The sequence below is a fragment of the Schistocerca serialis genome, chromosome 5 (assembly GCF_023864345.2).
Source record: "Schistocerca serialis cubense isolate TAMUIC-IGC-003099 chromosome 5, iqSchSeri2.2, whole genome shotgun sequence".
Lineage (NCBI taxonomy): Eukaryota > Metazoa > Arthropoda > Insecta > Orthoptera > Acrididae > Schistocerca > Schistocerca serialis.
Window position 1 is genome coordinate 456508274 of NC_064642.1, and position 25756 is coordinate 456534029.

A 25756-nucleotide genomic window follows, 5' to 3' on the forward strand; every position below is an offset into this window, starting at 1 on the left:
TGCACTTCATAAACAACCTTCTGACATGTTAGACCTATATGACGAACAAAACTCAAATTTATATCGTTGACAGTCGCTTTGAATCTTTTCAGGATCTATTTTACAGTGAAGCACCTTGGCATTTGCAAAGCAGACATCCATGATATTAACTTAATTTACTAAGTCGAATCGGACGAAGATTGATGTTTAAAGGCATTCTTCAGATTTCGTATAAAGAATTTTTACTAGCCGTTTGCAACTCCATTAATTAAAATGGAAAATAAACGGTTGTAGTCGGCGACTTGCACCGAGATTGGAACTGCTATGTCATACAGTACGACCACCGCAACACACAAGGGAACCTCTTTGTTTTAAATTTTGCTGTTTTCTTTTACTTTTTTTGACGATTATCCCTTTTTTTCTCTCTTATTTTAAAGCCCCTTAGGAAAATGGCAATAAAAAAAGAAACTAAGTGCCACCGCCACTTTTCAACCTATAACAAAAAAAAAAAAAATCTGGTCCACTTCAGGCGTTGGCTCCTGACTAAACCTACCCCAAGAGCTGCCTATATACCAGGGGAAATCTGGGAATTCAAGGTTAGGGCTATCATTACAAACAAAACAAAATCTTCCTTTTTCTGAATTTTATTTTGATTTTGATTTTTGTTTTGTTTATTTTTGTTGTGTAATTGATCAGACGCCTTCTGCGCCCCGCTGGTAATATGTTGAGTCACGTCTTTTCGAAATTGGTGTGTTCCGTTCAGTAGTTCAGAAATGTTCATTGGTTCAAACTGGAAACCTCCTTCACTCTTGGCTTAACACATTCCAGCTGCGAGGCGGGTCGTGGAAAGCAGTCCCAAGGAAGTTCGAGAAAACTTGTCTGTATTTTGGGTGGCGGACAATGACATAATGACGGTCGTTGAGGTATGTCCAAAAATCGAGTACAGAGTCTACAGTTCGTCCAACTAGGTAGTGAATGGCATGTCCGCGAATCCAATTCACAGCATTGGTCTTTGTCCGAGGAAAATAATCACGTCACGGAACTAATAATGAAAGGGGAGTATTCCGATTCAGAATGTCCCTTGTTAGAAAAGCCAGAATATGACGGATAACCTCTGAGCTAACGACACACTGGCGACCACAGACGGACTATAGTCACTGCGATGTTGCCTGAGCCTCAAAACGCAACCTTAAAACACACAAACAGGTGTTACTTATGTGAAGAACACCGTTCTTGGAGTCCAGAAATTAATTATACTTTCTAAGTGTCTCATCTTACAGTGGATTCTATCGTACGAGTCTTCGATGTGGAAAACGAATGTCAAGTGAATTTAGCGAGGTAACGCCGGCCTACACCCGGAAGTAAATGCACTATCAGAGTGTTGACAAATACTTGCTACGACGCTGCCATTTCTCGGTTCTCTTACGAGGCAGCTCTTCAGCGAAATGCTTGCAGTGATTCTCCGATACGGTCCTTCAGAGTGGAGACGCGCGCGCACGTTTGGTTTTTATGCGGCGTTCTCCCCTGATGGTTTCTGACGTCGCCTTGTGGGCTATGTCTACATTTGAGACATTCAATTATCATTAATCCAGAATGATACAAGTTTCAGCTTCCGGCGTGGAAGAAGGCTGTTGACGCCGACATTATATCATTTCAACGTAGGGAAAGCAAAACCGGTCATTCAATGTTTCACATTCAACATAAAGCATGTGAGATAATTTTCCGTAACGTTCAAGTAAGTAAAAATACATCTGAAGCTTATTCGAATTGAATATAATGTAAGATACCAAACGCTTTGCACCTCGATGTCGAATTTGTCCACGTGCAATCTTTTGCAGCATACAAAAAGAATGTCATGATTACCACGAGAATGAAGAAATATGTTGGTACGGATGGAAGCAAGGAGAGACGCAGTCAACAAATATTCGATTCCTCATGGCATTCATTTCATTTGAGACGTAAGAAGAGTTAAAGCGGGATATTAATTTCGTTAACACGAAAGATATGCCGCACATATTGATAACGAGGAAGTCTGCGTCTTCATACGTTTCCTCCTTGAAATCTGTATGCTCTCTTATATACTAAGTAGCCTGATCGTTGTTTCAGTAATGTTACCCTCTTGTTTGACCCCGTAACGATGAACAGATTCCAAATGCATGTCTCTGCATGAAAGTAGCTGCTCGAACCCTTCCCGGGTTGCTTTTTGTGTTTTATTGCTTGGAATTCCTGAAGCAGACCACTGTGCCTTCTCCCCTTGTGGGTTAGGTCTCAAAACTAAACCGCTTTTTATCCAATGGCATAATTTATTCAGACAGCATCAGCACAAGACAATCAAAAAAAGCCTTTCATTTACAGTTGCAGCACTCTAACCAGCACTGACCGAAGTGTAATCCACGGTCATGGTCCGAAATTAGCAGCTGTCTGCTACTGTGGCAAAGTCCGTACTACACTTTCGATTCCGCAGCACCATTTTATCTGGTAACACTGTGTAGTTGCAGAGTTGTGCCAGCATGTCTGTCCTGACACTGTCAACTTTATGTATCTCACTTCTCCTGCAGCGTTGATCACGAGGAGCAGAAGTAAATGAGTGTATTCTGCATGACGTAACATTCAGTATTCCCTTCTTTCATAGCCACTCTTCATGTGCATCGATACCAAATAGGAATGTGAAAACTCTTGCGAGTGAGAGAATGACAATAACAATCGTAACAAGAACAATCAAATAATGAATGATGTTTATTCCAACGCAGAACGAGAATGGCTTTAAATATAAAAATCTATATCTATATCCATATCTATTGATCTTTGAGTTGGCACAATGCAAATATATTCTTAGCATTTAGGTACCGAATTTAGTTCGGGTTGTTTGCAGAGAAAAGGAAAAGTCGGTACTTCTCGCTAGTGTAATATAATGTGAACCAGCAACTACCCTTTCCTTAGATCACGACTCAAGCAGGTCCCCAAGTAGGTACCAAGGCACTGCTGCATTCTGTTCCCTGACATTGCTCTGATGACGGTTAATGCAGATAGTTCCGATTATGAAATACAAAACGTATTGCAGGTTAGTTCCTAGGATAGTAACATTAAATTTGCGTTGTAGACGGCACATGAACGTGACGACTATCCATATTACTCATCAATATAAAAAGACAATATTATGGGAATTTAGCAGGATTACTCAACATGAATTCTGAAATTGGTTGACTGACCGCACAGGTGCTAACCGTCGTCAAGAGTATACGATGTCCTAATCCCATTAGGAATATGAAGATCGTCTTCGACAGCTCGCAACTTTCACATTGCTATCTCCACCCTACTCCAGACAGCCCTCGGTGGAGTTGCACTAAGTTGCCGATGCAATGTAAGGCCTTCAAACCGACAACAGACCACATATTGAAAAATACAAGCAAGTTCTCATGCAGCGTAAGCTTATTGTAACTAATCTAAAAATTATTGGACAGGAACATTGTCCTATTCAAAAAAAGCTGTCCAGCAGGTCCTCTAATCGCTCCTTGGTACAGTCGTTTGACTATTGAAAATGGTTCCAACAAGTCACCACTAGAAAACACTGCTCTGTACCGCAATAACTCTAGATGTAAAGTAATACCACGGTACTACAAATATCAGGGAACACCTTATCACAGATAAGACTGTCCTTAAGGCTTGTAAGCTCACATTTATTACAATAAATGACATACTTGAAATGTTACCACTCTCATTATTACGTCAGGTTGGTAATGCACGTAGTAAGTTCGTCGTATTCATGATTTCCTCTTCAAAGTAACATACCGAACTTATTATTTAACACAAAATGACATTAAAAATTTAAGTTATTCATGAGCAGCTAATTGAGAATATGTATGAACTTCAAATGACACGACGAACCGTCTTGTTCCGCATATGGATTCAAACCCACCTCATGCAGACTAAGCAAAGATTTCGTTACTGACGAAAACTAACAGTCATTCCTGATTAAGCATACAGAGAGTGATATACCTCGATTTTAGACAGTATCAGTTAGCAAATATCAACTTTAAATTGCGTAACGCAAATATGTTTAACAGACGCGAATTCCTACCCATCATCTATTGTCCCTGTTAACGAACTACGAGAGATGTTAAATATTGCTTCTTCACAAGTAACTTACTCGAAATGCCGTGAGGTAAAGCTTTGTGTTGGACACGGATTCGAACCCAGATCCTAATCGGATTGCTATCGAAGCACAGTCAAATGCGACATATCAGATTTTCGCGGCAGTAGCTAGATGTTTTACCTGAAATGACGAGACGAAACATTAATTTTTTCCTTCCCAGGATTCCAGGAATAAAGCCCCAAAAAATGGTTCAAATGGGTCTGAGCACTATGGGACTTAACATCTATGGTCATCAGTCCCCTAGAACTTAGAACTACTTAAACCTAACTAACCTAAGGACAGCACACAACACCCAGCCATCACGAGGCAGAGAAAATCCCTGACCCCGCCGGGAATCGAACCCGGGAACCCGGGCGTGGGAAGCGAGAACGCTACCACACAACCACGAGATGCGGGCAATAAAGCCCCACACATGTCGTTGTTGACTACACACAAAGAAACGTCAGCTACCGAATTTTTCTCCACCAGCTGCTCAGAATAACATCTTGAACTTACAGTCATCTCGCTAATAGTTTTGTGTCTCACTGGGAGTTAAAAACGTCAGATATCGTTAGTGTTGACAACGAATGAAAATACATTAAAAATCAAAATTCTTATCCACCAGCAGATAGGTGTTATCATGCTAGAGTTTGACAATACATAATTAAATCTTTAGTGCCGGTCCAGGATTCGATCCCATTCACGCGTAATATGTGGAGATGTTGAGGAATCTGCAGTTTTGAACAAACAACAAATTGTAGCCGAGCTGTATTGTCACGAAGGGATCAAATTCCGCGTTAAGGGCGGTCCGAGTTGCATTCCCAGTTCAGAACCAATCTTATCGACATACAGAAGCTCAGATAAAAGATGGAATAAGTGTCCTGTGACCATACATAGCGTTTGTTTCGTCACTTGAAATAAATAACTAGTATAAGGAAGGTTACTGGTGATAGAGTTTCTACATGTCGCCACTCCAGGCTTTATTGTGGTTCAACCTACTGTCTACTTGGTAGAGAAGGAAAATCATCTTTAATGTGAATTTTCAGACCACACTGCCATTACATCTTCTTCACTTGGTGTAGCCAGGAGAGAATGGACTCTGTCTCTCCCTATCTAAAATCATTGACAGAAGTGGGAATCCAACCCAGACTATAGGTATAACAACTACCATCCGTCCAACAGACCACGAAATCCTCTTCTCTCATTTTTCTATCGTAACGCCGTTGCGCCACACTGGATGAGAATTCTGACACACAGGCGTCCTGTAGTAATTTGCACCATGTTCAGTAAATTCATTTACTTGGTTGACCGAATCACCATGAACTAGCTGCCTCGGCTACCCAGTGCATACATTCCACTCTATATTTTGTAATCACCGAAATAAAATCACGTAACCGCCACCTACACAGAACTGCCAACAGTGTATCATGCAGAAGTTTAAATAGGAAGTGTTCCTTTCCACTTGAGCTACTCTATTGCGCTATCTGTTTGTTGAAAACGTCGTTCAGTAAAAAAAAAAAAAAAGAAAAGCTGTAACTGTTTGTCTCTCAGAAGTCAAGACCTGGCCATATGCATAATCTCACAGTGCTGTGGAATCAAAAAGTTCTGGAGGAATAGTTGTCGAGCTCTGGAGCTGTTGTAGCTACGTGTCAGCTAGTAGCGCAGATAAGATGTCGCGAGTTCGAATACATTCAGTGCTACATTTTTTAAAACGCAATTCTGCTGTCTGCTGAAGTTGTCAATCTAATGGAACTTTGAACATACTTCCCTTCACTTCGCAACCCAAAGTCGTCGCATGTGGAAAAAGGGCTAACTACTGTGACATTTTGTTCTGTTCAGGTTTAATAGACAGCAGGCGGCAGATGCATCTCGAAGATGTGTAGGGAGAGCGCATCGTGCCATAATATGTCAGAAAAGTATTTTCTACATTAGCTGTCGTGTGGTAGTGAGATTTTATTCTTCTTCAAACTTTGTTTGACAGCTTTAACTCAGAACAAGTTTTCCACATGCATGTAATCAATGAACTGCACGTGCATTGTCATACTGTCATAGATAACATCAGAGAATTCGCATATATCGTTGATGATTAATTTCTCTCTCATGTTTACTATTGTTTTAACAACACTAAAGGAAATCTTACGAAAATTGTGCACTGTATTATAAGAAATGAAATAAAACTAACCACGATAATCTTACGACGAAAGTATGTTTTAATAAAACCGAGTATCTGTACACAAATGTGCCTCTATCGACACGAATTAGTAAAATACTACTCACTTAGATTTTGATTGGGTCTGTGTTTCATTGGTATGCTGTGTCGTACTCAAGAAGTGTGCAAATGTGGCATTTCATAAATATAGTTATGTATTCCTAGAAACCCAAAATTCGCTTGTCAGCAGCGGAAAGAGGCGTTACCTGTTGTGCAGCATTGCACTATGAGCCGAAAGTATTTTCTTGCGATTTCCTTATTGATGTTTGATCCGACTCCTTGTAGCTCTTTCACAGAAGGGATAAAAACGTTGCAGTCAGTAAGACTGGAACTGCAAACCATAACAGACGCTTTTCCACAGGTCAGCGCGTTACCACGGAGCTGGCGAAGAGGTATGGGTCTGAGCTTCCTCTTACGAGGGCAATAGTGACTAGAACTCGTAAACCGCTATTTAAAGGTCGAGATTAGTTGCGATTTCCACCTGCAACGACTTTCCTGGGCTGAAAACCGTAAATATACACTCTTTTGTTACCCTTCAAGCGATAATAACCCAGATTATTCAATGGAAATGACAGGTAAAATCAAGTGAACTTTGAGGCTTAATTCCGAGCACACCAGGAAGTAACTCGTCGATCACAGAGTTGCCAAACATACGTTGCCTTGTTGCCAAATCTCAGTTACAGTACCAGCAGGAAGAAGACGAACCGATGTGATCACACTTCACAGTGGATTTTCTCGAACTAAGAAATTTTCTGAATTTGTGAAAAATCAAAAAGGGCTTCACATCCAGCCCCTGATGCCTAGAAGAGTCTTTACATCCTGCTGACATGAGAATAGCATAATCTCTGCATCAGAAGCATGCTTCTACTTAACCATTTAATAGACTCGCATTTTTTCCAGCGTGATTAATTTTGTAAGCTAAGCACATCATCTGTTACAGCACACTCCAGGGGCTGGGAAATGTGGCCACAATGGTCTGGTGGAACGAACTATCACAGGTCCAATGCGTGAGTTCAGGCATTTGCTTTTAAGAGGCACAAACAGATTTATTTTACCTCTGGTAACCTCAAGAGAAAGACGTTATAATCCAGAATCAGCATTAAGCATCACGTTCCTTCATTACCAACTGGTCAGAGCCAGTTTACGTTGGGAAATGACATAGCGGAAGTCATTGTAAACAGAAATACAGTCGCCAGTAAGCTTACTTACATTAGCAAATTTTATTTTATTTGATGAACCGATAGCCATTTAAAGGGACAGGGCTCTTAGTTTACTTGTACTTGATTGAACTAGAGACCTTGAAAAATTTGGTGCTGGACTGTGATTCGCATTCGTATCTCCTCTTTTGAGGATCTGAATCTCTCGGAACAGTATAGTTCAATCATTTCGTTCCTTTTCCCAAGACTGCAGTCTTCTCTATGTCTCCTCCAAAGGTAAATATGTGGGTCAGAATCCTGATCCAGTACAAAAATATTCATAATTTCATTTCCAGCTCTATCAAGTGCACACCCACCTGCTAGTGAAAATTAACGCGCATTTTTAATGTCTGTTCATGTGTTGCCAACAATCGCAACAGGTGTCGTTATTTCTGGTCAAACACGCACACATCTTACTGTTCGTGAGTAAGAAACTGATACTTAAGCTACATTCGTGGATGCACGGTAGGTGCGCAGTTCGATTGTCTCTTAGGCACAAAAGTTTGTATCCTTATTTTAGATTCAGACACCTAGCGGCTCGTAAGAAAAACCGATACGTAACATTTGATTTTTCTTAGTTAACAATCCGATTACGTGTTGGGTTTGTATCTCCGTCACAGAACTTCACATCATGCACTTCATCTTTAAATGCATGCACACTTTGTTACTTCAGAATGGAGGTATATCAGACATCTTTCGTGGTTAGATAACAGGGACGAAAGGGTCTTGATAGGAGTCACGGTTTATTACAAAACTTGTCGTCTTTTATTTTCAAGTTTAGATTTGGTTACTGGTATTGGCAAAAATTTCGGTAATTCATGACTCTTTATGGCTAGTCATCAATATGATGTATTTAGATTAGATTACATTACATTAGATTACTTCTTGTTCCATAGATCATGAATACGACATTTCGTAATGATGTGGAACGTGTCATTACAATGAAAGATTTCTTTAAATACCATGATTCAATTTCTTTACAACAATTTTTTACACTCTCATTCTTTTTTATCTCTCTCTCTCTCTCTCTCTCTCTCTCTCTCTCTCTCTCTCTCTCTCTCTCTCTCACACACACACACACACACACACACACACACACATATATATATATATATATATATATATATATATATATATATATATATATACATTCTTTTTTATTTTATTTGATTGTTGTGCTCGACTATCGGCGAGGCACGAAAATGCCTGTGAATGAGTTTCTTAGTTTTGAGTACACTTACTAAAGAAATATAAAAACAACAATGAGAGTTACTGATTTATGATGCTTAGTTTTCAGTCAGTTCTGAGTATTATTAGTAACTACGCTCCAGTCCCTAAACCTAGTTACAGTAAGCGAGTCAGACGCATTACGTATTCCAGGCCGTAGCAGCCGCGACTTGGAGACACCAGCTATGGTCACTTCCCAGCCCGCTGTAGGATCACATAGGTCGTCTTCTTCCTGCTGGTACTGTAACTGAGATTTGGCAACAAGGCAACGTATGTTTCGCAACTCTGTGATCGACGAGTTACTTCCTGGTGTGCTCGGAATTAAGCCTCAAAGTTCACTTGATATTACCTGTCATTTCCATTGAATAATCTGAGTTATTATCGCTTGAAGGGTAACAAAAGATTGTATATTTACGGTTTTCAACCCAGGAAAGTCGTTGCAGGTGGAAATCGCAACTAATCTCGACCTTTAAATAGCGGTTTACGAGTTCTAGTCACTATTGCCCTCGTAAGAGGAAGCTCAGACCCATACCTCTTCGCCAGCTCCGAGGTAACGCGCTGACCTGTGGAAAAGCGTCTGTTATGGTTTGCAGTTCCAGTCTTACTGACTGCAACGTTTTTATCCCTTCTGTGAAAGAGCTACAAGGAGTCGGATCAAACATCAATAAGGAAATCGCAAGAAAATACTTTCGGCTCATAGTGCAATGTTGAAAAACTTAGAATGCTGCACAACAGGTAACGCCTCTTTCCGCTGCTGACAATCGAATTTTGGGTTTCTAGGAATACATAACTATATTTATGAAATGCCACATTTGCATACCTCTTGAGTACGACACAGCATACCAATGAAACACAGACCCAATCAAAATCTAAGTGAGTAGTATTTTACTAATTCGTGTCGATAGAGGCACATTTGTGTACAGATACTCGGTTTTATTAAAACATACTTTCGTCGTAAGGTTATCGTGGTTAGTTTTATTTCATTTCTTATAATACAGTGCACAATTTTCGTAAGATTTCCTTTAGTGTTGTTAAAACAATAGTAAACATGAGAGAGAAATTAATCATCAACGATATATGCGAATTCTCTGATGTTATCTATAACAGTATGACAATGCACGTGCAGTTCATTGATTACATGCATGTGGAAAACTTGTTCTGAGTTAAAGCTGTCAAACAAAGTTTGAAGAAGAATAAAATCTCACTACCACACGACAGCTAATGTAGAAAATACTTTTCTGACATATTATGGCACGATGCGCTCTCCCTACACATCTTCGAGATGCATCTGCCGCCTGCTGTCTATTAAACCTGAACAGAACAAAATGTCACAGTAGTTAGCCCTTTTTCCACTTGCGACGACTTTGGGTTGCGAAGTGAAGGGAAGTATGTTCAAAGTTCCATTAGATTGACAACTTCAGCAGACAGCAGAATTGCGTTTTAAAAAATGTAGCACTGAATGTATTCGAACTCGCGACATCTTATCTGCGCTACTAGCTGACACGTAGCTACAACAGCTCCAGAGCTCGACAACTATTCCTCCAGAACTTTTTGATTCCACAGCACTGTGAGATTATGCATATGGCCAGGTCTTGACTTCTGAGAGACAAACAGTTACAGCTTTTCTTTTTTTTTTTTTTTACTGAACGACGTTTTCAACAAACAGATAGCTCAAGTGGAAAGGAACACTTCCTATTTAAACTTCTGCATGATACACTGTTGGCAGTTCTGTGTAGGTGGCGGTTACGTGATTTTATTTCGGTGATTACAAAATATAGAGTGGAATGTATGCACTGGGTAGCCGAGGCAGCTAGTTCATGGTGATTCGGTCAACCAAGTAAATGAATTTACTGAACATGGTGCAAATTACTACAGGACGCCTGTGTGTCAGAATTCTCATCCAGTGTGGCGCAACGACGTTACGATTGAAAAATGAGAGAAGAGGATTTCGTGGTCTGTTGGACGGATGGTAGTTGTTATACCTATAGTCTGGGTTGGATTCCCACTTCTGTCAATGATTTTAGATAGGGAGAGACAGAGTCCATTCTCTCCTGGCTACACCAAGTGAAGAAGATGTAATGGCAGTGTGGTCTGAAAATTCACATTAAAGATGATTTTCCTTCTCTACCAAGTAGACAGTAGGTTGAACCACAATAAAGCCTGGAGTGGCGACATGTAGAAACTCTATCACCAGTAACCTTCCTTATACTAGTTATTTATTTCAAGTGACGAAACAAACGCTATGTATGGTCACAGGACACTTATTCCATCTTTTATCTGAGCTTCTGTATGTCGATAAGATTGGTTCTGAACTGGGAATGCAACTCGGACCGCCCTTAACGCGGAATTTGATCCCTTCGTGACAATACAGCTCGGCTACAATTTGTTGTTTGTTCAAAACTGCAGATTCCTCAACATCTCCACATATTACGCGTGAATGGGATCGAATCCTGGACCGGCACTAATGATTTAATTATGTATTGTCAAGCTCTAGCATGAGAGCACCTATCTGCTGGTGGATAAGAATTTTGATTTTTAATGTATTTTCATTCGTTGTCAACACTAACGATATCTGATGTTTTTAACTCCCAGTGAGACACAGAACTATTTGCGAGATGACTGTAAGTTCAAGATGTTATTCTGAGCAGCTGGTGGAGAAAAATTCGGTAGCTGACGTCTCTTTGTGTGTAGTCAACAACGATATGTGTGGGGCTTTATTCCCAGTGAGCGCAGAACTCTTCGTCATATTATTTCTAGTTCAAACATGCTCACATATCACTGCTGGCGCAACAAACCCATATTTAACTTTCGATTTCTCTAGAATATAACAGCGATAGGTGCCGGGTAGGAGTCCTGGGAAGGAAAAAATTAATGTTTCGTCTCGTCATTTCAGGTAAAACATCTAGCTACTGCCGCGAAAATCTGATATGTCGCATTTGACTGTGCTTCGATAGCAATCCGATTAGGTTCTGGGTTCGAATCCGTGTCCAACACAAAGCTTTACCTCACGGCATTTCAAGTAAGTTACTTGTGAAGAAGCAATATTTAACATCTCTCGTAGTTCGTTAACAGGGACAATAGATGATGGGTAGGAATTCGCGTCTGTTAAACATGTTGGCGATATGCAATTTAAAGTTGATATTTGCTAACTGATACTGTCTAAAATCGCGGTATATCACTCTCTGTATCCTTAATCAGGAATGACTGTTAGTTTCCGTCAGTAACGAAATCTTTGCTTAGTCTGCATGAGCTGGGTTTGAATCCATATGCGGAACAAGACGGTTCGTCGTGTCATTTGAAGTTCATACATATTCTCAATTAGCTGCTCATGAATAACTTAAATTTTTAATGTCATTTTGTGTTAAATAATAAGTTCGGTATGTTACTTTGAAGAGGAAATCATGAATACGACGAACTTACTACGTGCATTACCAACCTGACGTAATAATGAGAGTGGTAACATTTCAAGTATGTCATTTATTGTAATAAATGTGAGCTTACAAGCCTTAAGGACAGTCTTATCTGTGATAAGGTGTTCCCTGATATTTGTAGTACCGTGGTATTACTTTACATCTAGAGTTATTGCGGTACAGAGCAGTGTTTTCTAGTGGTGACTTGTTGGAACCATTTTCAATAGTCAAACGACTGTACCAAGGAGCGATTAGAGGACCTGCTGGACAGCTTTTTTTGAATAGGACAATGTTCCTGTCCAATAATTTTTAGATTAGTTACAATAAGCTTACGCTGCATGAGAACTTGCTTGTATTTTTCAATATGTGGTCTGTTGTCGGTTTGAAGGCCTTACATTGCATCGGCAACTTAGTGCAACTCCACCGAGGGCTGTCTGGAGTAGGGTGGAGATAGCAATGTGAAAGTTGCGAGCTGTCGAAGACGATCTTCATATTCCTAATGGGATTAGGACATCGTATACTCTTGACGACGGTTAGCACCTGTGCGGTCAGTCAACCAATTTCAGAATTCATGTTGAGTAATCCTGCTAAATTCCCATAATATTGTCTTTTTATATTGATGAGTAATATGGATAGTCGTCACGTTCATGTGCCGTCTACAACGCAAATTTAATGTTACTATCCTAGGAACTAACCTGCAATACGTTTTGTATTTCATAATCGGAACTATCTGCATTAACCGTCATCAGAGCAATGTCAGGGAACAGAATGCAGCAGTGCCTTGGTACCTACTTGGGGACCTGCTTGAGTCGTGATCTAAGGAAAGGGTAGTTGCTGGTTCACATTATATTACACTAGCGAGAAGTACCGACTTTTCCTTTTCTCTGCAAACAACCCGAACTAAATTCGGTACCTAAATGCTAAGAATATATTTGCATTGTGCCAACTCAAAGATCAATAGATATGGATATAGATATAGATTTTTATATTTAAAGCCATTCTCGTTCTGCGTTGGAATAAACATCATTCATTATTTGATTGTTCTTGTTACGATTGTTATTGTCATTCTCTCACTCGCAAGAGTTTTCACATTCCTATTTGATATCGATGCACATGAAGAGTGGCTATGAAAGAAGGGAATACTGAATGTTACGTCATACAGAATACACTCATTTACTTCTGCCCCTCGTGATCAACGCTGCAGGAGAAGTGAGATACATAAAGTTGACAGTGTGAGGACAGACATGCTGGCACAACTCTGCAACTACACAGTGTTACCAGATAAAATGGTGCTGCGGAATCGAAAGTGTAGTACGGACTTTGCCACAGTAGCAGACAGCTGCTAATTTCGGACCATGACCGTGGATTACACTTCGGTCAGTGCTGGTTAGAGTGCTGCAACTGTAAATGAAAGGCTTTTTTTGATTGTCTTGTGCTGATGCTGTCTGAATAAATTATGCCATTGGATAAAAAGCGGTTTAGTTTTGAGACCTAACCCACAAGGGGAGAAGGCACAGTGGTCTGCTTCAGGAATTCCAAGCAATAAAACACAAAAAGCAACCCGGGAAGGGTTCGAGCAGCTACTTTCATGCAGAGACATGCATTTGGAATCTGTTCATCGTTACGGGGTCAAACAAGAGGGTAACATTACTGAAACAACGATCAGGCTACTTAGTATATAAGAGAGCATACAGATTTCAAGGAGGAAACGTATGAAGACGCAGACTTCCTCGTTATCAATATGTGCGGCATATCTTTCGTGTTAACGAAATTAATATCCCGCTTTAACTCTTCTTACGTCTCAAATGAAATGAATGCCATGAGGAATCGAATATTTGTTGACTGCGTCTCTCCTTGCTTCCATCCGTACCAACATATTTCTTCATTCTCGTGGTAATCATGACATTCTTTTTGTATGCTGCAAAAGATTGCACGTGGACAAATTCGACATCGAGGTGCAAAGCGTTTGGTATCTTACATTATATTCAATTCGAATAAGCTTCAGATGTATTTTTACTTACTTGAACGTTACGGAAAATTATCTCACATGCTTTATGTTGAATGTGAAACATTGAATGACCGGTTTTGCTTTCCCTACGTTGAAATGATATAATGTCGGCGTCAACAGCCTTCTTCCACGCCGGAAGCTGAAACTTGTATCATTCTGGATTAATGATAATTGAATGTCTCAAATGTAGACATAGCCCACAAGGCGACGTCAGAAACCATCAGGGGAGAACGCCGCATAAAAATCAAACGTGCGCGCGCGTCTCCACTCTGAAGGACCGTATCGGAGAATCACTGCAAGCATTTCGCTGAAGACCTGCCTCGTAAGAGAACCGAGAAATGGCAGCGTCGTAGCAAGTATTTGTTAACACTCTGATAGTGCATTTACTTCCGGGTGTAGGCCGGCGTTACCTCGCTAAATTCACTTGACATTCGTTTTCCACATCGAAGACTCGTACGATAGAATCCACTGTAAGATGAGACACTTAGAAAGTATAGTTAATTTCTGGACTCCAAGAACGGTGTTCTTCACACAAGTAACACCTGTTTGTGTGTTTTAAGGTTGCGTTTTGAGGCTCAGGCAACATCGCAGTGACTATAGTCCGTCTGTGGTCGCCAGTGTGTCGTTAGCTCAGAGGTTATTCGTCATATTGTGGTTTTTCTAACGCGGGACATTATGAATCGGAATACTCCCCTTTCATTATTAGTTCCGTGACGTGATTATTTTCCTCGGACAAAGATCAATGCTGTGAATTGGATTCGCGGACATGCCATTCACTACCTAGTTGGACGAACTGTAGACTCTGTACTCGATTTTTGGACATACCTCAACGACCGTCATTATGTCGTTGTCCGCCACCCAAAATACAGACAATTTTTCTCGAACTTCCTTGGGACTGCTTTCCACGACCCGCCTCGCAGCTGGAATGTGTTAAGCCAAGAGTGAAGGAGGTTTCCAGTTTGAACCAATGAACATTTCTGAACTACTGAACGGAACACACCAATTTCGAAAAGACGTGACTCAACAGATTATCAGCGGGGCGCAGAAGGCGTCTGATCAATTACACAACAAAAATAAACAAAACAAAAATCAAAATCAAAATAAAATTCAGAAAAAGGAAGATTTTGTTTTGTTTGTAATGATAGCCCTAACCTTGAATTCCCAGATTTCCCCTGGTATATAGGCAGCTCTTGGGGTAGGTTTAGTCAGGAGCCAACGCCTGAAGTGGACCAGATTTTTTTTTTTTTTGTTATAGGTTGAAAAGTGGCGGTGGCACTTAGTTTCTTTTTTTATTGCCATTTTCCTAAGGGGCTTTAAAATAAGAGAGAAAAAAAGGGGTAATCGTCAAAAAAAGTAAAAGAAAACAGCAAAATTTAAAACAAAGAGGTTCCCTTGTGCGTTGCGGTGGTCGTACTGTATGACATAGCAGTTCCAATCTCGGTGCAAGTCGCCGACTACAACCGTTTATTTTCCATTTTAATTAATGGAGTTGCAAACGGCTAGTAAAAATTCTTTATACGAAATCTGAAGAATGCCTTTAAACATCAATCTTCGTCCGATTCGACTTAGTAAATTAAGTTAATATCATGGATGTCTGCTTTGCAAATGCCAAGGTGCTTCACTGTAAAATAGATCCTGAAAAGATTCAAAGCGACTGTCAACGATATAAATTTGAGTTTTGTTCGTCATATAGGTCTAACATGTCAGAAGGTTGTTTATGAAGTGCACATGTTGATTAATATAGTTTCCCTCTTCTAAATTTTTGCAATAGCATTTAACTGTAGACGTTTTCTAACACCGGCGTTAGCAATTCCTTTCCGTTCTCTGAAACCTCCAAAACGACAAATTTTTCTGGTCTAAATCTGATGACCTTAACTATCACTTGCGATCAACATTAAATACTTCATGAATCCATACATGGAACTCCAAATGTGCAGTGTTCCTGCGCTGCTACAGAGCATGCATTGCAAGGTATTCACACAGTTTATCGCATAGAGAGACCATAAGGAATGAAACAAGAACTGTAATACACTTTACACCACAGACGCTCACCCCAGCTTGACGAAAACATCCGAACATTGACCAAAAGTTGCACAAATAATTGAGTTTGAAAGGAAAATAAACGAGGTATGAAGCATTTATAAACTCATCGAATGTAGCGAGGTGGTTTAATTTCGTCCCAGTCTATAAAATTAATTTTGGGCCATACTCAGCTCTTGCCGATTAATGTAATATAATACCCGCCTACTAATCAGGGCGTCTGTCTCCGTTGCTTTTGAGCGTGAATGGAAATCGTAGAAATTTTCTGTGGAGCAACATTTAATAATAAAGCGTTTTACATCATCAAAAGCGATGAGCGGGAGCAGGCGCTTTCGATAAAGAACGGGGAAGTACAGCGCCGCTGCTGTCGCCACGGCCGCTGCCGGTAGCCAGCAAATGGATCCCGGAGCTTTGCCACATACGGCGTCCAGAGGAGGACAGTCTGCAGGAAATCTGCCGCAAAATCGTTACTGGATAAAATTTTGATATCGGTGTGTCAGAAAGCGAAATAGATTGAATCTGCGCTACCATTACATTCACGTCTTCAGCATTCAGACAGAAGAGGCTATAAAAATATTTTATGCCAGCTGCTCTCGGTCCACTGACATTACAAACAGAAACAACCCACGCTACCGCTAGACCACAGGCGTAATCAGCCTAGTGTTTCTCTATCGTGTGACAAATTTTCCTCCAGGAAGTGCCGCAGTCTGCAGTGTTGCCAGATTGTGCAGATAACCGGACTTAGAGAATTAGCGAGTTGGCCAGTTTTATTGTCCCATGTCGCGATCGGCGCGGACTTAGCCTCTGAAGCGGCCGGCCGCCGGTCGAGTTTTATGTCAAAGAGTGTACATGAGGAGCACAATGACGATGATACGTGCTTAACGAGTGAAAGTGATAGCGAAACAGGTGCCGAGGCTTATTGTCCATCATCCTTGTCGGTAGAGACACACAAATTCCGTTTCCAGTGAAAGGTAGTAAAGGACAATCGTTTCCCAAGGAAAGGATACTATATTTACTTACAGACACGGAACATCATACACAGCAAGCTAAAAAAAGTTATGAACAGACTTCAAATTAGCAAGCCAGTTGCAATATGACCGTGTAGCGCATTAGAAAAACTACGGATATTCAAGGGAGACAAAGGCTCACTTGTTACAGAAACTAGTGTTTGCGCGTTTCAAAGATGCTCGATACAATTCACAGGACGTGTATGATAGTGATCCACTACGTTGCGAACATCAAAGTGCAAGCGAGACATAGAATAGAGTGATTTCTACGGAAGCAATGGATGGTTGCATATCTTCAAACAGTGCTGCAGAATTGGAAGATGTAAGATATCGAAGTCTGAAACAAAGGGCCAACTTGACAATGGACAGCGAAAATTTGTATATGAGATAAAGAAACTTATCCTACCACTGAGTAAGGAATCTGTTTTCAACTCGTACCAACCGATGTTTGAAGAGGAGCTGAACATAAAGGGACCCCGGAAACAGAGGTAACAGGAGAACTGTATCAAGATCAACTTACATCGACGCCTTAACGTATTATACAGCTATGCCGACTATTAGTGTACATGTTAATTGGTTAGAAAGTTGTTTATTGTGCTGCGAGAAGTTGTACACGCTACGATTCATTCTTGTGTGTGCTATCTTGCAAAGGCAGTAGGGGCTAATTATGTCACACAAAGCAACAGTGTGAAGATGGGTGGAAGAGAACTTCAAGCAAGGCACGAGTACTGTTTTTGGCCAATAGTTTGTCAAGATAGCTTGCTTTTGTTTAATTGTTGGAGTGCGTATAAAAATCATACTCCTTTAGAGCAAACTACCCCTTCTGAAAAACGTGAGACACTGCCGTCATACGACCTGGAACCACTGGAAAAATTCAGCCTCTGGATTTTCTTTTCCCGTGCATATAATACATATTATTGCACTATTTGCAGCTACGGCTGAAAGTATACCCAATTTCACGATAAGCTCTACGACAAACTGTTTCACATTCGGTTGCATGCCATCATATTCCACCAGTTCTCATGAACCCGTAGCACCAATACGTCTCTATATCCATTCTTTAAGAGAGGATACCTTGCTGAAAGTCATGAACTGTTTATACCTCCCAAGGAGTTCGCCTTCGATCTTTATGGCGCGAACACTTGTAGTCACTGTGGCACGCCGTTTTTCATTGGCTATTCACGATGCAAGCTTATGTTTTCGTTTGAACATCTTGATTGTCGACGATGTCCATTTTGAGAAGTGTAATATAATCTCTGCACGTCCCGGACATTCGATTTCCGCCGGCCGGGGTGGCCGAGCGGTTCTAGGCGCTACAGTCTGGTACCACGCGACCGCTACGGTCGAGGGTTCGACTCCTGCCTGAGGTATGAATGTGCGTGACGTCCTTAGGTTAGTTAGGTTTAAATAGTTCTAAGTTCTAGGGGACTGATGACCTCACATGTTAAGTCCCATAGTGCTCAGAGCCATTGGAACCATTCGGATTTCGTCACCCTCCTGATATAAATGGTGACTCATTAGCAGCTAATAGTTTTCCTGTCATAATTGTTAACGATGAGCCTTACTAAAGATTGACCCTGCGACCTCACACTGAATTGGTCCCTGTAAGATTATTTGCTGAACCAATCTTTTGGATGTATTGGGTTCTTTCGCACACTGTTTAATGTTAACATAAGATTTTACGTAGCTTGGTAACAGTTCAGTTTCTTCAAAATGTCTGTTTAAATGGATATCCCTGCCCGTATTTTTCTTCTGACTTCCAGATATTTTGTTACAGCCTTGGATATTCGGACAGTTAGGTAGTTCACAATCTTGAACATGGCTGCTAGCAGCAACCGTGAGTAAGTTTCCAATAAATGAAGTACACAGCCAATCAGTTGTCCATTATGATTTCTTCTGGACTTGAATCGTTTTCATACCGCTAAAGTAATCCCTTCCAGAAGAACAAGGAGTTAGCTACAAAAATGCTCTTATACTGTTTCATTTTGGTAGCACTTAGATTACTGTTTCGTACGTTCCAACAAAAAGTGGCAGAGGGAAAAGATAAATAATATATAACTGACCATATATTACGGCATTAACCACCGACATTTGGCTCACTCTATGGCAGTCTATCGGAGCGCTGCAGCCGGCTGTTACGCGCTTAATTAGACGTTGTTCCCTTCAATAGTCAAATCCGTTTTAATCCTACAGTTTAAATGGATTTTAATCAAATTTGCAATTGCGTAGGCTTCTGGACAGAAGCCAGTTGACGTAAAAGTTTCCTGAGCATAGTACAGCGTCATAATGTGAAAAAATCTATATTAAAGAAACCAAAATTTCAGCCACGGTTGGACTGACCATCTTATGGGTCTAATTTTTTTTTAACATTTGAGAACTCTTATAACAGTTTAGTCATATTATGCGTATGTGACCAGAGCGCATCGCATTTAGAAGACGATGGAAGAAAACATATTTCCTGTTATGAAAAGTATCTCTTCTTTCTGTAAGTATTTTGTTCACAGCAGTGATGATGAAATAACATCACAAATCTAGCAATATTCTGTTCCTTTTTATTGACAATGCATTTCTCGGTACGTAGTGTGAAATACAAAATTCATAAACATATGTATTGACATTAAAATGTTGCCTTTAGTTCGTTAGTATGTTTGAGGAAGAAATTTGTGCGTTCTCGTCTGATACAATTGCTCAGACCTCACTTGCTACTGTAATGCTCTCATCAGGGTTTCATTAAGTGCTGTTGCTTTAACAGATGTTCCTTCGTAAACGCAGTGGATATTTCTGGTATCGTAGAACCGTCACGTGAAAGTTCAAAAATTCTTCCTGGACCCTGTTCTGTCTTACCACTGGATAACGGACGAAGCTGCCCGGCAGTTATTTCATGAATAAATATTATTTGTGGTCCAAGAATAACACTGGCGTTGAGAGCGTACTGCGCCCGTAGAAACAGCAATGAAAACATGACGCCGCTACTACCTCAGCGCTGTGATGTTTATTTAACGACATGTTTAATTCTCTTTTTCTTTCTACAGCTTCACGTTGTCAACCTTTAATCGTGCAGTGACATTATTTCCAGTCTCGTTTATATTCGAACACTTGTTGATACATGTTACAGACAAGTTATTCGGCACTACCTCTACGAGCTGGCGACAGGTGGAGTGTCCGGTTTGTTAACATTATGAGCCGCGATGAATTTAGCAGCTTTTTCGTAGTATTAATTCAAAATATCCTTCATTGTCTAGACTGGTCATTCCTGAGGTAGCAATAAATTTTAAAATTATTGTACATTTTTACGGTTGTGCGGTATCCACTGTTATATTCAACCGTTACTGCCTAGTATCATTCGATGCACTTTGGAGGAGTGCTCGTATAACAGCTGACGGAGAGGGTGGAGACACCGTGTGCAAGTGGGAGATGTGGTTGGACTGGGGGTAGAACTGATAAGTAAAAGGAAAACGTTGTCCACTAGATTTTATGTTCTGACAGCTATGCGTGTTTTGGTAAGATGAATTAAACATTGACAGAAAAATAATGAAGTATTTCAGTCCCGAAACATATTCTGTGATGGGAACATTGCTTTAAAGAGTGTAGAATGCTATTGAACTGTGAAGATTTAGCAAATAAATATTAAGTCTTGGCAAAAAATTACTTCGTCATTGGATATATGGTTTCAGTTTTAATCATACTGGTAGGGACTGTAGAATCCATAGTAAAGATGTGAAGTAAAATCAGATCCCTCTTCAACAGGAGGACCAATCTGTGTTTGTGTAGGCCAGTAATTGCTTGAGTGCTCCGTGTTTCACTATGAATGATCAGCACAAACTTTTAACCCGACTGAAAACTCGCCATCTATTTTGGGCGATGACAGTAAAGCCATCTCTGTTTTTCGTTTTGACTAGCCAACTCCTAAAGTCCTGGGAAGGACACCGAATGCTTTTGCTGGATAAGACCGACTGTTGTATATTTAGTACTCCGTATTTAGGATTTTCTGTTTATACCATTTGTTACTGTAATTACTGTAATGCTGATTATATTTATTTTGCAGTTTTCTGTCGCTTTGCTCATCAGACATATGGCTCATTAGATGCAGCTCTCCAATTGTGTCGACTGTCAACAATTGTTTTCATTTCATCACCGCTACTGCATCCTACATAATTATCGTTAGGCATTATATAAAGGCACTGTAAAGGGTGTTTTTACCACCTTTTGGACAATAGATATTAGCAGCGCCTGAGGTCATAATAACAGTCCAATCATTCTCTTAGGTCCATTATGGTCATTATTTGGACTTTATAATCCTTGATAACTCGTAGAACGTCATCTTTTACGAGAGAAATTAATTTTATGGTAAACAGCCTCTTATAAACCACAGGCTTCCAGTAGTATCATGCGTGTGTCATCATTATGGTTCCATGGAACATTCTCATCATTTTATCTTTACCTGTTCGACATCCAAGATAAAACTTCATCCCTTACTTATAGGGTACCAAGTACAGCACTTACATATCCGCCTTATATTGCGGGGATGCTCTCCGTCTTGAAGTTGCTTTCTTACTCGTTTCGGAAGGATCTAATCTTTCATCATATTTTTCCTGTGAAATGACTACTATTACGTAGTAATAGGAGCTGGGAGAGTCGCAAACAGGGCTTATCACAGAAAAATTCATACAATCAACTAACAACGTGCTCTCCGGTTTCTGTTTGACAGATCGATCTTTTTACATACCGAATCCCTTTACCCCCAGAATCCGCCAGGGATGGAGCTCCACGGCACGCCGCACTGCTCTGCAGATTCAGTCCCCCTGCCTGGTATGACGTCCCGGAATGCCTCTAAAAGAAATCAGCACACCAATCGGATAACAATCTAGTTTCCTTTTACCTCTAACTATTATAACTTATGCCAAGTTTTCCGCGAATAAACCCTCAGCCTTATATATTTCTACGAACAGCAACACAGGATCCCGCAATCTCAGTTCAGCAATAAACGTGCATAACTTCAAATCCCAATGACCACCACGCGCATTTGCATCCTAACATTCTTTCTGAGTCATCAGTTTTGTGAATTATCTGGTGTGATCCGCCACGAATTCCTTTCCTGTGCCAGCCTATTCATCTTAGAGCAGCACTTTCTATCAATCAATTGTCTGTACGTCCATCTTTTAAGAGATTCTTGCGGGACATGGCTGCTCGATACAGGATGTCAAGTTAAATACCTTTCAGGAGTCTAGTTACCAAACTTATTTTATTTGGCTACTAGTTATGCGATTTACTACGCAATCTTCAGGTCACTGACTGGCAAGTAGGAATATTCCTACATGCCAGTCAAGGGCCTGGAGATGACGTAATAAATCGCCGAAACTAATAACCAAATAAAATAAGTTTGGAGATTAGATGGCTGAAAGATGTTTAATTCGACGTCCTGTAAGTCCCCAATTATTTGTTGTATATATTCCAATCTCTGTTTTCATCTACAGTTTTCACCCCGTACAGCTCCCTCTGATACCATGGAAATTATTCCCTGCCGTCTTAATACATGTCTTATCATCCTGTCCCTTCTGGTGACTGGTTCACCCGAGTATTTTGTAAGCCATCTTCTGTGTTCTGTTTTCTCTGAGTTTTAATTTCATATATTGCTACTTTCCCTGTTTGTAATATGCTTTAGCGCATGTGAGATGGAGTGACTGTGTGGTCGCTTCGAATGCATGAGTGTGTAAAAATTTTAGAGTTTATCTCCACATTCCTTTGAGAACTTCCTCAATCCTTACCTTATTAGTCCACCTAATCTACAACATTTGTTTGTAGCACCACATCTCAATGGTTGGATTCTCTTCTTTTTCGGTTTCCCTGCAGGCCATGTTTTACTATCATAATGATGTTCTCCAAACGTACAGTTTCAGAAATTTCGTCCTCAAATTATGGCCTATGTTTGATATTAGTAGACTTATCTTGCACAGGAGTGCCCTTTTTGCCAGTGCTAGTCTGCTTGTTATGTCCTTGATCCGTACATCACGGGCTATCTTGTGGCCTAGGTAGCAGAAGTCCTAAACTTCGTCTCCCTCGTGATGAACAGTTGTGATATTAACTTTCTCACTGTTGTTATTTCTCCCTCTTTTCATTATTTTCGTCGTTCTTAGATTTACTCTCAATGCGTATTCTATACCCATTAGACTATTCATTTTACTTCTGCATCTATCTCTACAACTACGTAGATTCTCTGCAAGCCACCGAGCGTGAGTGTAGGGTACCCTGTACCACTACTTGTCATTTCCTTTCCTGCTCCATTTGCAAAAAGACCGAGGGAGAAAAGACTATGTGCCTCCGTATGAGCGCTAATTTCTCACATCTTACCTTAGTGTCCTTGCGCGCAATGTATGTTGGTGGCAGTAAAATCGTTGGGCAGCCACGTTCAAATGTCGGTTCCATTTGTGTTCACGAAGCATCTCCGTATCACTTACGTGTTGTTCGAACCAATCTAGCAGCCCGCCTTTGAATTGCTTCGATGTCTTCCTTCAATCCGACCTGGTGTAGATCCTAACATTCCAGCAATACTTAAGAATAGGCCACACCAGAGTCCTATATGCGGCCTGCTTTACATGTGAACCACTCTTTCCTAAAATTCTCCCAATAAACCGAAGTCGAACAAGTGCCTTCCCTACCACAATCGTCGCATGCTCGTTCCATCTCATATCGCCTTGCAACGTTATGTCCAGATACTTAAACGACTTGACTGTGTGAAGCAGGACACTTGTAATACTGTACCCGAACGTTTCGGGTTTGGTTTTCCTACTCATCAACTTACATTTTTCCACATTTTGGGCCGGCTAACATTCATCACATCTACTGTAAATTTTGTCTAAATCGACTTTCATCTTCCTACAGTCATTCAACCTCGACACTTTACCGTACACGACGGCATTATCAGCAAACAACCACAGATTGCTGCCCACACTGTCCGCCTAATCTTTCATGTATACCGTTAACAGTCGCTGCCCTATCCCGTCTCCCTGGGGCATTCCAGACGATACCCTTGAACACTTGCCGTCGAGGACGACATACTGGGTTCTGTTGTTTAAGAGGCCTTCGAGATACTCACATATCTGTGAACTTATTCCTTATGCTCGTTGAACCGTGAATTTTACTTTCAAAATCTTTTGTTAAAGAATTTACTTTATTTACTAGCGATTCATCAAGAACATCAACACACTATGTGAGGGTGGAAATAGTTGCCAAGGAGTAACAGATGGAAACAAATTAAATTTCAATACCAATGGAAATTTTGTTCATAAAAGCCTTTTCAAAAACAGATTTTAAAATTTATAAGCAGAAAATCACCCTCGAAATATCAAGTTACAATTATTCAGAGGCAGAATAATTTTTTTAGAAGCTTCCGCTCCATTTGAACACGGCAAAAACATATTTCAGGAATTCAGCGTTTACCCAAATTCTATAAATTCGTTAACACCGAATCCGACAAACATGACAGAGGCATCTATTAACCTACGGCAGACCGACAGACAGACACTAATTGCCTAACAAACGAGCAAGCTGGAGGCGAGTGACTGACCTAGAAAACAAGTAGAATTTAACAAGTAACTGAAACAACATATCACGGATCACTTAACTTCTAATAACTGCGATTTCTGGCGAAGACCTGGCGCAGCACCCCCAACGCTCTCCCGAACCGTCCGCTGCCAGCCGCTTCAACGGACGCAGGAAGGCGCGCCGGTCTCCCGTCTCACGGCGTCGCAGCTCGACCCGGCCAGACCGACGTCGTGGGTTGACTCCTGTTGCTCTCGTGTCGGTTTCGAAGCCACTACCCCTCGCTATATGGCGCGGCCCACTGGACTGGCGTGGCGACCTCACATGCGCCGACGCTCACGACGGACAAGTCATCCTGTGTCCCAGTGCGCGACCGACCAACCGATCGATCCGACCGCCAATGACTATTGCCCTGAACAACTCGAGCAGACTGGCGGCCTAATACATACTAGCACTCTGGACAATAGACAGACACTGCCTGCCCCACACTGGTCCGGCTGACCAACTAACCATACTCGCCGAGACTGATAGGCTGACACTTCTCAGACTGACTGACTCAGACTCACCAACTGCCGAGCTCATAGCGACCCTTAAATGCACGTTAACAGGCAACTTTTCCCCTTTCCCACCAGAGGGAGACACCAAAGCTGCGATTTCCACAGCGGCGCCACCGCCAGAAACGGAGGGCGACTGCTTCACACTACGCGCTGCGGTGCGCTCTTCAAAACAGCAAATTTTACCACGGCTCACTCGTACCTTCGTTAACAGCCTGAAGTGGGGTATCGTCTCAAATGGTTTTCGGAAATCTAAAAATACTGAATTTGCCTGTTGCCCTTCATTCATATTTCTCGGTATGCCATGTGATAAAAGGACAAGCTCAGTTCCGCATAAACGATGTTTCCAAAAACCATGCTGATTCGTGGCCATAAGTTTATTATATTCTAACTGAGAAAATATTTGTTATATTCTAAGTGAGAATATGTTCAAGGATTCTACAGCAAATACAAGG